The sequence below is a fragment of the Podarcis gaigeae genome (genome assembly GCF_964106915.1).
Source record: "Podarcis gaigeae genome assembly, chromosome: 15".
In the NCBI taxonomy this organism is placed as follows: domain Eukaryota; kingdom Metazoa; phylum Chordata; class Lepidosauria; order Squamata; family Lacertidae; genus Podarcis; species Podarcis gaigeae.
The window spans coordinates 23,418,376-23,431,475 of record NC_139692.1 but is presented as its reverse complement, the minus strand read 5'-3'; positions in this window follow the sequence as shown (position 1 = coordinate 23,431,475).

Below are 13,100 nucleotides of genomic sequence, written 5' to 3'. Positions count from 1 at the left end.
ATGGATTGGATGGAGACCACGTTAGTTTGAACTTAGGTCCCATTGAAATAGGCAAAACAAGTCAATCATGATGACTTACATAACTTGAGTCCCACTGAGTTCAGTGGGAACTGACTTCAATTAACTTACAGAGCAATCCTAACATCAGAAAGTCAGGGCAAGTTATGCTGGTGTCAGTTACCCCTATTCAAAACTCCATGCAGAAGGAATTTGATTTACATATCCCTTTTTGCCAACCTTTCTTTTGTCTTGGGTTGCCAGGTCATGTGATTGAGATGAAAGGAGTTTGGAAAAGGTATAAGTCTCTCCTTGCCCTGTCCCACCCCCCATGATGCCCCTGCTGCCTCCTGCCATAATGCCATAATTCCCTTTAAGGACCATAAAGAAGGCTGATCGCCGAAGAATTGATGCTTTTGAATTATGGTGCTGGAGGAGACTCTTGAGAGTCCCATGGACTGCAAGAAGATCAAACCTATCCATTCTGAAGGAAATCAGCCCTGGGTGCTCACTGGAAGGACAGATCCTGAAGCTGAAACTCCAATACTTTGGCCACCTCATGAGAAGAGAAGACTCCCTGGAAAAGACCCTGATGTTGGGAAAGATGGAGGGCACAAGGAGAAAAGGACGATGTGATTGGATGGTGTTCTTGAAGCTTCCAGCATGAGTTTGACCAAACTGCGGGAGGCAGCGGAAGACAGGAGTGCCTGGCGTGCTCTGGTCCATGGGGTCATGAAGAGTTGGACACGGCTAAACAACTAAACAACAACAACAATTTCCACCTGCCTAAGTTCCTCTGGCTGAACCCCAGCTAAGCTGAGGTGAGGAGCTTATATCAGCACATCTCTGGCTCAGCCAGGGTGAGAGATTAGTGCTGACTGAGCCCTGGTTGAGCCAAGAAAGCCCAAGACTTGCAGAATCCAAATTCTCTCATCCCAGCACATCTTGGGTTCAGATTTCGCTGTTAGCCTGCATCCAACCCAACATGCTTCATGAGTGCAAGCACCCAAATCTGCATTTCTGAAGGGTGGTATATCAGTGTGCATGTGTATATTTTCCTCACTGCACACTGCATTGTGGGCTCTTTAGTTTTAAGGCGTCTACAGCCTTAGGACTACAGAAGCCTTGATAAAGTGCAACTGCGAGCGAAACATGTGTGCACAAGCGCTACCTTGTTTATGCAGCAGCTGCAGTCACAAAACTGTAGACTACAGTGGTGGGGTTGTTTCTGCTGTCCTCAAGGAGACAGTGGGGTGGCTTCTCCCCAAAAAATTCCACCCTGGACCTGCTGATAAAGAGGAACTGCTGACCAGTCAGACATGCATTCCGTCTTTCAAGGCAAGGTACTGGAAAAAGCCAGGGCACAGAAGCTGCAGGCATTCTTGGTGAATACCAATAATCTAGATCCTTCCCAGACTTTCAGGCCAGGTTATGGGATGAATCAGCCTTGGTGGCCCTTTACTGAGAGCAGGAAATGTGACCATTCTCCTCCTTCTTAGTTTCTCTGTAGTTTTTGATATTGTTGACTATGGCATCCTCCTAGACCTGGGAGATCCCTCACTGTATCAAATTGAGCTGCCAAACTTTGGGTGGTATCTGATGGAACGCTGATTTAAAAGTCACTTTATAGGTATATTTATTGCCCCAGCTCCTGCCAACCAAGCAGTTTGAAAGCACGCTAGTGCAAGTAGATAAATAGGTACCGCTGTGGCGGGAAGGTCAATGGTGTTTCCGTGCGGTCTGGTTTCCGTCACAGTGTCCCGTTGCACCAGAAGCGGTTTAGTCCTGCTGGCCACATGACCTGGAAAGCTGTCTGTGGACAAACACCGGCTCACTCAACCTAAAGCAAGATGAGTTCTGCACCCCATAGTCACCTTTGATGGGACTTAACCATCTAGGGGTCTTTTACCTTTACCTATTGGTATACTTAATCCGTTCCAGAAGTCCGTTCTTAAACCAAAGCATTCTTAAACCAAGGCGTGCTTTCCCACAGCAGCAGGGGACTCAATGTACAAATGGAACACACTCAACAGGAAGTGAAACATGTTCTTATTCCAAGGCAAAGTTCACAAACCAAAACACCTACTTCCAGGTTTGCAGCTTTCTTAATCCAAGTTGTGCATAAACTAAGCTATTCTTACAGTAAACCAAGGTACCACTGTACAATACTTGTTATATTGGTGAAATGTTTTGCACTAGTGGAGCATTGTTAAGCAAGAGAATGCAAATGCATAACCAGATATACAGTAACTTTATTGCACAATAGATTGAGCAATGAATTTCCAATAGCGCATTGGCTGTATTTGATTCCTCTCTTGTGCAACATGAAAACTCACTTGTCTGATCGCCCAATAGCCCTTGCACTAGTGGATAGAGAACATGGGATACAGACCTTGATTTCTCAGCTTTATTATTATTATTATTATTATTATTATTATTATTATTATTAACACGCCACTGTCTGACTGCTCTTAGTGTCTTAGTGATTGCTTGCATTTCCAAAGTGATGATGATGATTACAACTGATTTCTTAATCATCTCCTCAATGCGATTTGTGCATAAAATAATTAAACACACAAAACCAACAGAGGCATTTAAAGCAAAACTATGAGGCAAATCCCGTTCTTGCATCAACAAGGTACCTTTACTAGGACACTTTGGATTATGGAAATAGTTCCGAGGATAACACATGACCCGATTCCGGGATTTCATTTGATTGTGTACCCCTTTGCTTTGAATTTTCCTTCAACTGCACAGCAGAAAAGAAAAGTTGCCCCCCACACCGTCCAAGCCAGACCAAGTGCTCTGAATTTTTATTGGGAAAGTATAAAAGGGCTCTGCATTCTTACCTTTATTTCGAGACCTCCTACATGAAACAGGAAGGGAAAACATAAAAGCTTTGCTTCTTTTAAATTACTTGGAGGGCGGGCTATTTTTACCCCACTCCCACCCCCTTACTGTAATGAGAGAGAGAGAGAGAGCTATTTTTGAGAAGCTACAAAGACTTTTGAATTTCAATACCCACCAATAGCAGAAACATGGTTTTAATTTACAGTTGTGGGTCCCCCTCCGCCACAGCCACCCTCCCCTCCTCTCCACATCCCTTCCCTTTCACGTGAATCCTATAAGTGAGATGTGTCGCTACAACGAATCCCACAGGGACAGTCTGGACAAAAGTCGAGGAACAGCTGGAGAACTACAGACTGCGAAAGTCTGCCCCTGACGCTGATATGAATTATTAGTTTAGTCAGAGAAATACCTCTCTCACTTCTCCTGCCATAAGCAGCAATCATAAGCAGCACTTGGAAAGAATTAAAGCACTGCCTCTCCCCTCCCTCCCTCCCCCCTCCCAGCCAGGAGCAGCTAAATGAAGATTTATATCTTTTTAAAATAAACGACACACTTCCATTCATACCCTTTCCAACTTCCCACTCTCCATTTCCTCCCTTCCTTTAATTTCATTTTAGAACGGGATTCTGTAATAACTACCTGCTCAACATGATTCCCTACTGCCATCCTACATTGCCATTAGGCCACCAGACAGGCTGTGGGGCCGTGGGGTGCGGGAAGAGAGGCATGACCCCAAAGTCCAGGATGCAAGCCTTGCTTCTCTCCATGCACATGGTCGAAGTCATAATGAGGACTAGGAGATTGTGTGCCACCTAAGGGTGGACAAATCTGACAATTTCTCACAGTTTCTCCATTTAAGCCACTTTTAAGTTCCGTTCTTCATATTTTTATATCAGGAGAGAGAAAAGAGAAGACTTCTTTGTGCACACGGGCCGCTGTCCTGATCCAACCTGCACTTCTTATTTTTCTTGTTCTTATCAGTTTGCAATGTGTGTGTGTTTCTTAAGTAATGAAAAATGATCAGTATTTTAGCCTGTATTTTTTCCTAATACAGTGGACGCTCGGGTTGCGAACGTGATCCGTGCAGGATGCATGTTCGCAACCTGCAGCATTCGCAACCCGCAACGGCACGTCTGCACACACGCGGGTTGTGATTCGGTGCTTCTGCACATGTGTGACTGCCGAAACCCAGAAGTAACCCGTTCCGGTACTTCCGGGTTTCGGTGGTCCGTAACCCAAAAAAAAAACGCAACCTGAAGTGTCTGTAATCCGAGGTATGACTGTATTCATGTTTTTGCATGCCACTTAGCATGTTTACAAATGATTTTGCAAATGATTTCCCTGTTTTCTCCCTGCTTGGTCAGTTCTCCCTCCCTCCCTCCTTCCCTCCCTTAGGTTTGCTCTTTATCTCTTGACCTTGCTATGGACTTCAGTTGGTCGCCTGTTGAAGGGGCCTGGTAGGAATTTTTCCCACTTGGCGAATTGGCACCTTCCATTTGGTTTTTCGCCTACCTCATAGCAAATCATCAGAACTTTGTAAGGTTTGGCGGTTAGGCATTGGAGTATTTGGTTGAAGAGGAGGGGAGGTAGTGGCCATCACCTACCCCTCCTAATTCAAGGGTATTCCATTAAATGAATCTGAGGGGCGTTGTCTCTGCCAGAAGCCCCAGATGGGGGGCTAGGGCCACGGCACAACCCTTAGCGGTGACCCTGGGGGAGTTCCTAGTTGATGTGCATCAACAGGGATCCCCCTACTGGTGGTTAACCCTTCCAAGACTTCCTGAGGATGGGCAGGAGTCAGATATGGTCATGTGGTTTCCAATGCCTAAGCCAATACCACTCACATTCAGTAACCAATAAAGTTGTGTCCTTTTTCGCCCATTGACCTAAAATACGGTTTCATGTGTCTTTATTCCACTTTCCAGGAGGGTTTGGGAACTTGCCATGTAAATATATGTGTTTTGACTCATACGTTCCCCAAATATACATATTTTTGTACGCATTATTTGGAGAGGAGCTGCGTTACAAAATTCAGAGGAACATGAGTTTCAATGGGAAGTTGTGTTTCGGTAGGCCTGCTGTTTCAGGAAGTGCTGATTATCTAGGTTCATGTTAAAATATAGGCCAAACCAAATTTCTCCCCCTAGTGTTACTCCAGGGTCATTCAAACCATATATGAAAACAGTGGATTTCATGGGAGCATCCTGGATAGCTCAGTTGGTTAGAGTGCAGTGCTGATAATGCCAAAGTTGCGGGTTCGGTCCCCGTAAGGGACAGCTGCATATTCCTGTATTGCAGAGAATTGGACCAGATGATCCTCAGGGTCCCAACCAACTCTATGATTTTATGACCTTGGAATCCATTTCCCTTAGTAGACAATCTTGGTGTCATTCAAAATTCATTGTGTTACTCTACAGAATTCTGCAACTCACTCCAAGAGAAATAACCCTTCTAGGTGATCATCATCTTATCATTATTATTTGTACCCTGCCCATCTGACTGGGTTGCCCCAGCCACTCTGGGTGGCTGCCAGCATATACATACAAAAACATAATAAAACATTAAACATTTAAAACTTCCCTAAACAGGGCTGCCTTCAGATGTCTTCTAAAAGTCAGGTAGTTGTTTATTTCCTTGACATCTGATGGGAGGGCATTCCACAGGGCAGGTGCCACTACCGAGAAGGCCCTCTGCCTGATTCCCTGTAACTTCGCTTCTTGCAGTGAGGGAACTGCCAGAAGGCTCTTGGCGCTGGACCTCAGTGTCCGGGCAGAACAATGGGGGTGGAGACGCTCCTTCAGGTATACTAGGCCGAGGCTGTTTAGGGCTTTAAAGGTCAACACAAACAGTTTTTCTTTCAGGACAGAAGTAAGCCAAGAGCTTCTGCTTCAGTGGATCAGATGCAAAAGAGGAAAGAGGCCCATCAACACCCAGAAGTAGAAATTTCAGCAGATGCTTGCCCCTTTGTAAACAAGCTGAACCTGCCAGAATTCCATCTCTTGCAAAAAAATAAAATAAAATTACAGGGGCATCTGGTCCCCTTACCTCTGATCTTCTATCCAGGGGCAGTCAATGCTCTTTCAACTCACTTCAACCTCAAATTCCTCACCCCTGAAACTGTAAACAAATTGAAAGTTGGAAACAGCACATCAGAAGAGTCCCAGGACATGGGGGTGAGTTGTTACTTATCTTCCTTTTTTTTCCAAAAATAGCAAACTGGCTTAATGGACCCAAGAGCTTCATGAGGTCCATTTAGTCTTCCCATTTCCAGCTACTTCAAGGCTTTAAAAAAATAAAAATAAATCCAGGGCCTGCAACTTGCTGCTTTATCTCATTATCTCCTGTTTTGCATTTTAATGTGCTTTGCTCTAAAAAAGACCTCATTGATATTCCGTTCCAGCATGTGTTTGTTTGTATCTCTTGGGGAAATTTGCTACAGTTATTACTAAGTCAAAAGCACACACGGTTTCCTTAGCTCCTTTATAATTTTACTCTCTTATGGAAAACAATCCAATATTTCACACTTTGTGGGGCTGGGGGCGGCAGAGTAGAAGAGTCCTCTGGGTATAAGAAGTGCAACTGCCCCAGGATATGTGCATCTATTGATCTTTCATGAGCACAGATTCCAGCACACAGGAACCCTCAATTCAGAGATGGGCAGAGAGTGGGTGGGCCGCCCTGGGCAGAAAGGGAGCACAGTTGAGGGGTGCCCTTTCTCTCGGTGTCCCACATTGCCTGGGATTTTCTCGCAATGGGCTTTTAATAGGACTGCAGGCTTTAATTGGTTGCAGAATACATTAAAGCGGGTTGTTGTTAGTCATGCTGCACTGTGGGTGTTTATTTGCCACTCGCAATTCCTGGGCGTCCTACTGAGAGACTTGGAACGGTGGATAAACTCCCTGTGCAGTCGGTGGGTGAAGCTGGTACAACCTGGGAGGATCAGTGTTGTCACCAAATTCCAGTAGAAAAAGAATTCCAGACAAATTTAAACATCCCTGCACACATTTTTTTTAAAAAACAAAACTCAAATATTTGTGGGATTTTAAAAGTAACAAAAAAAAAAAATTATTAGAGCTGTCAACTCCCAATTGAATAAATATTAGTAAATTAAACATTTGAGTTTTATAGCCCCTCCTGTGGTCCTTTTGTATTATGCATTCATCATGATTTGTGCTCAGGATGATATCAGGGTTGTTACACATTATGCTGTTTTCATGCTGTTTGAGCCTGTAAAAGTTTCAAGGCGAACATACTGCTCCAGGTGGTGCATGGTCCATGTTCAGCTTCCCACCGAAACCCTGTATTTTTTCATATTGCATATCTTCTAGCGGGTTTCTTTTGTTCTGTTTCTGTTTTGCTATTGCACAAGTATGTCCCTACTCACTGAGTAACGGGCTGTTCTCTCACTGCGAGAAGCAAAGTTACAGGGAACCAGGCGGAGGGCCTTCCTGGTAGTGGCTCCCGCCCTGTGGAATGCCCTCCCATCAGATATCATGGAAATAAACAACTACACGACTTTTAGAAGACATCTGAAGGCAGCCCTGTATCGGGAAGTTTTTAATGTTTGATGTTTTGCTGTGTTTTTGTTATGTTGGAAGCCTCCCATAGTGACTGTGGCAACCCAGTCAGATGCGTGTGGTATAAGTAATAAATAATAATCATCAAATTATTATTATTATCCCTGACCATTAGTCCCTGAAGTTAATGGGACTTGAGTCCACCAACATCTGCAGCTGGCTACCTGGCAATGATCCACCATTATGTGGACAAACCTTTACCCAAATGAAGTGATTTTTTTGATGGATGGTATTAACTTTGTTTCCACACCACATGAGCAGCAAGGTCTTCTCACCATCCAGTCATGGAGTTGGCCAGCCTGAAGGTGACTCATGGCACTAGGCCTAGTCAGGACCTTCACCCTTTTCCTAGTCAGCCTGGTGCTTCCTTCACATGAAATATTTTTCCCTCACCCAACTGAAAAGGGCCTCAATAGTATTATTTCTTATATGACTGAGGTTTGAGGGCCTTCTGTCAGGTTCTTTAGCTGCGATTCCTGAATTGCAGGGGGTTGGACAAACTGACCCTTCTGTTCCCTTCCACTTCTACACTTCTATGATTTCTGAACAGCAGGTTGGATTTCTTTGTGTGTTTTTTTACCTTGGTACTCTCCACCATTTTAGCTGAGATTATTATTTATGTTGGCTTGGGCATGATGGGGAATCAGAGGGGAGAAGAAACATAGGAGGAGGCAGGCAACCTTAGAAGCTTTTTCTCATCAGTGATTACCTTAATTGTCTTAAGCAAACTTCAAATCCCTCTGATTACCTGGCTTAAGAAAAATGTAAATATATGCCATGCGTGTTTAGTCATGTTTAAAAATGTAAATTGGTAGCACATGGAAGTTGTGTGTGTTTGTTGTTTATCATCGGGAGATGTTTGCTTCCAGCCCAGAATGCCACATGCATTTCAGTGCTCACGCAGAGTTCTACACATGGCTCTATTTCTTCCTATTAAAATGATCGGAGTAACCTTTGCCTGGATCAGAATAATGTTTGTACAAGTATTGCATACCCTCCAACATTTCTCTGATGAAAATAGGGACATCCACAATAACAATACCCCAACCATCTGACTGAGTGACTCTAGCCACTCTGGGCAGCTTCCAAAATATATAAAAACATTATAAAAATTATACAGTGGTACCTGGAATTAAGGACTTAATTCATTCTGGAGGTCCGTTCTTAACCTGAAACTGTTCTTAACCTGAGGTACCACTTTAGCTAAATGGGGCCTCCCGCTGCCGCCGTGCCGCCACTGCCGCACTATTTCTGTTCTCATCCTGAAGCAAAGTTCTTAACCCGAGGTATTTCTGGGTTAGCAGAGTCTGTAACCTGAAGCGTCTGTAACCCGAGGTACCACTGTAAAACATAAAAAACATAATAAAACATTAAACATTCTAAAAACTTCTCTATGCAGGGCTGCCTTCAGATGTCTTCTAAAGGTTGTATAGTTACTTATCTCCTTAGCTTGGGAGGTCACATAACTCCATACTTTCCAACGTTTCTCTGATGATAAAAAGAGACGTCCTAAGGAAAAGCAGGACATTCCAGGATCAAATCAGAAACCATGATTGCTTCTGTAAATCCAGGACTGTCCCTCAAAAATAGGGACACTTGAAGGGTCTGGTATTGTCATCCACCCAGAAGAACATAAGAAAAGCCCTGCTGGGTCATATTAAAGGTCCACCTAGTCCAACGTCCTACTTCCCACAGTGGCTTCCTGGTGGTTTTTGTAATTATGGGGCTGTCCCTGGAAAATCAGAACACTTGCAGGATTTGGGATGCTGGGCTGGATGGGCCCTGCAGGTGGACATGGGGCAGAGATTGTGCTTGTGTTTCCCACAGACATCTGGCTGCCCATTGTGATAACGGGATCCTGAATGAGATGGACCATTGGGCTCTTCTTATCTTCTCAGGGATAAGGGGAGTTGCAGTACAACAACATCTAAGAAGGCATCAGTTTGGCACCCCACCAGCATACTACCTCACAAGGGATGCATTGTTAAATTAGATTTAGGAATAAAATAATAAGGTGCAAGAACTGGGCAACAAAGAAAGGGCTTTCTTCAAGTAGTATTTAAACTTTTAATAAACCTTCAGAGGAACTACTACCTCTTATCATTACAAAATCTAATTTGTCACATACAGTGGTACCTCGGGTTACATACGCTTCAGGTTACATACGCTTCAGGTTACATACGCTTCAGGTTACAGACTCCGCTAACCCAGAAATAGTAGCTCGGGATAAGAACTTTGCTTCAGGATGAGAATAGAAATCATGCTCCAGCAGCACGGCGGCAGCAGGAGGCCCCATTAGCTAAAGTGGTGCTTCAGGTTAAGAACAGTTTCAGGTTAAGAACGGACCTCCAGAACGAATTAAGTACTTAACCCAAGGTACCACTGTACATTGATTTCTTGCTAATGTTTCTGCACTGGCAGCCCATGTGCTATCCAATGAGTTCTGCAAGAACAGCACCAAATTCACAAATCCCCTCCCATAATCCACACGATGTTACAGCTGCAGATTGTGTCTTGATTCAGACTACGGTTGTGTTTTTCCCCTTTAACCTCCACTGCGGAGCATGATCAAAAAGGTTAAGATATCTGCACTGATCCCATTGAGTCCTCAAGGTCAGAGGGAGGAGGAGGCCAGAAGTTCCCTCTTCTGGATTCTGTAAAGCTGGCAGATACTTTATTTCAAGCCAGGCCGGCCAAGTCCCACAAGGCAGAAACCTACTGCAATTTGGGCTGCCACAGATCAAAAATACAATTAAAAAGTCCAGCCAGCCTGTTACCCTCCATAACTGTATTCCTCTTGAGTGACTTTCGAAAAGGAGCAAAGTGAAGGAAACCTCCTTTCTTCCTTCCTTCCTTCTTTTCTCTTTTAACATACCCTGTGGTGCCAGAGCGAAACTGCAGCCAGGGTCTATTTTCAGAGGCCTTGGTGAAGGAATGTGTGTGTGTTTTAATCTGCAGATACAATGACTGTCGCCCTGTAGCCTGAAGTTCCCATGCTGGCGCTGCCAGGACTCGATGAATGCTTGCTTTATGAGTTGATCTCGCAGGTGTCTGCAGGAGGGGGCCGATGAATAGCAGGAGAGAGAGGCAAGAACCCTAGGCAGGCTCTGGCAAACCAAACTAGGCCAAGCTTTTATATCCTTCTGTGAAAAAGAAAGCTGTGCTTATTTTTCCCCCTTCCCTTCCCTGCATATGGTTCTGCCTGGAGATCTCTCTCAGCCCTTGCGCCGGCTCTGCTGGAATGATAAGCTCCAGCAGAAGAACATTCCTGCTCAAAAGGAATGCCTTTCTTTAAGGGAGACCGGCGGACGTGGTGAGCTCCAGATGTTGTCGGTCTCCAACTCCCATCAGCCCCATCTGGCAGGGCCAGAGGTCAGGGATGATGGGAGTTGTAGTCCAACAATTTATGGGCGGCTGCAGGTTCCTTTAAAGTGCCTGCTTGAACGGTTAACATTTGATTGCTGTTTGTTGATATCCCTCTGTCCTGAGAGACAATGGAAGAGTGCAGCACCAGGGGCAAAGTCAAACTATTGGAGAGTCACAGCGCCTGCTGTGGCTGAAGAGGCTAATAAAACCAACATGCTGTTGGTGCAGGTGGGCCGTTAAAGTTTGTCACACTGGGCAGCTGGGATAGCTCAGTCAGTAGAACATGGGAATTCCAGGGTCATGGGTTCAAGCCCCAACTTAGGCAAAAGATCCCTGCATTCAAAGGGCTAGATAACTCTTGAGATCCCTTCCAACTCTACAAAGCCACTTCTGCCCTTCGAAGGAGGTGGAGTTGCGGGCTTCACGGCCCAACCACACACGTGATGGCTGGACCCCAGCCCCAGGCAATTGGGGGGATTCCTGGCCATGTCACCCCCTGGCCAGCCAGTCAACTGGCTCTGGGGGTATGGCCTGCCCTATTTAAGGCAGGATGCAGCCAGGGATCTCCCTCTTTCCCCACCTGCCAGCTGTTCCTGCTTTTCCCACCCTATAAGGTTTTCATTCCTTGACCTTGCTATGGACCTTGGTTGGTCGCCGTTTGAGGGACCTGGTAGGAATTTTTCCACTTGGCAAATTAGCACCAGCCACTTGGTTTTTGCCTACCTTGTAGCAAATCGTCACAACTTTCTTGGTATTGGTGGTTAGGCATTGGTATCATTCTGTAAATGGAAGAGGGGAGGAAGTGCCATCACCCTATCGAAGGGTAGTCTGATAAAGAATTCTGGGGGGCGTGGCCCTGTCCGAAGCCTAGGGAGGTGTGGGCCTAAGGTGTGCCCCCGAGCGGTGACCCTGGGGGAGTTCCTAGTTGATGTGCATCAGCAGGACTCCCCCTACTGGTGGTTAACCCTTCCCCGACTTCAAGCGGATGGGCTGAAGTCAGATATAGTCGGTTAGGACCAATGCCTAAGCCAATACCGCTCATCACCTGTAACCAATAAAGTTGTGGCCTTATTTAGCCCAGTAACCTTAAAATTGTGTTATGTGTCATTATTTCCACTGGGGTGGGGGAGGGAACTTGCCATGCAATTCTATGATTCTATAAGGCACCCGGTTTTGCTGTTACAGATGCACTGTAGTGTTTCTTCTCTCCGTGCTCCTACATTCAATAGATGCATAAGAACATAAGGAGAGCCCTACTGAATCAGGGCAATGGTCCTTTTGGTCCAGCATCCTGTTCTCACAGTGGCCAACCAGATGCCTGTGGGAAGCCCACAAGCAGGACCCAAGCACAACAGCACAGTCTGCCACACTCCCTGTGCTTTCCAGCAACTGGTATTTACTGCCTTTGTCCATGGAGGCAGGACATGAATGTATTCACAGCCTCCTGCACATTTTGCTTCCCAAAGAGGCTGCACAGCACAAGAGGAACATCCCAAAACCTCTTGCTTTTCGCGATGGGTGAGCTCCCTTCCTCTGCATCCAGAAGAGTGTCAGCAATTCAAAGTCTGCAAACATTTGGATGCAACTTACCTGTTTCCTGAGAGTTCTCTTCCTGCCTTGAAATGCCAGTTCACGCACACTGAGAGTGTTGCACATGTGCATGTTGAGAGCTGGACCATAAAGAAGGCTGATCGCCGAAGAATTGATGCTTTTGAATTATGGTGCTGGAGGAGACTCTTGAGAGTCCCATGGACTGCAAGAAGATCAAAACTACTCATTCTTAAGGAAATCAGCCCTAAGTGCTCAATGGAAGGACAGATTGTGAAGCTGAGGCTCCAATACTTTGGTCACCTCATGAGAGAAGACTCCTTGGAAAAGACCCTGATGTTGGGAAAGATGGAAGGCACAAGGAGAAGGGGACGACAGAGGACGAGATGATTGGATAGTGTTCTCAAAGCTACCAGCATGAGTTTGACCAAACTGTGTGAGGCAGTGGAAGACAGGAGTGCCTGGCGTGCTCTGGTCCATGGGGTCATGAAGAGTCGGACACAACTAAACGACTAAACAACAACAACATGTGCAATAAACTACCATAGTCTAGATCAGGCTTCCTCAACTCAGCCCACCAGATGTTTTTGGCCCACAACTCCCATGATCCCTAGCTAGCAGGGCCAGTGGTCAGGGATGATGGGAATTGTAGTCTCAAAACATCTGGAGGGTCGAAGTTGAGGAAGCCTGGTCTAGATGTAGTTTGTGGGCCACAAAGAAAAAACAAGTGCTCAGTCTCCATTTATTCTAGAAATATATGTA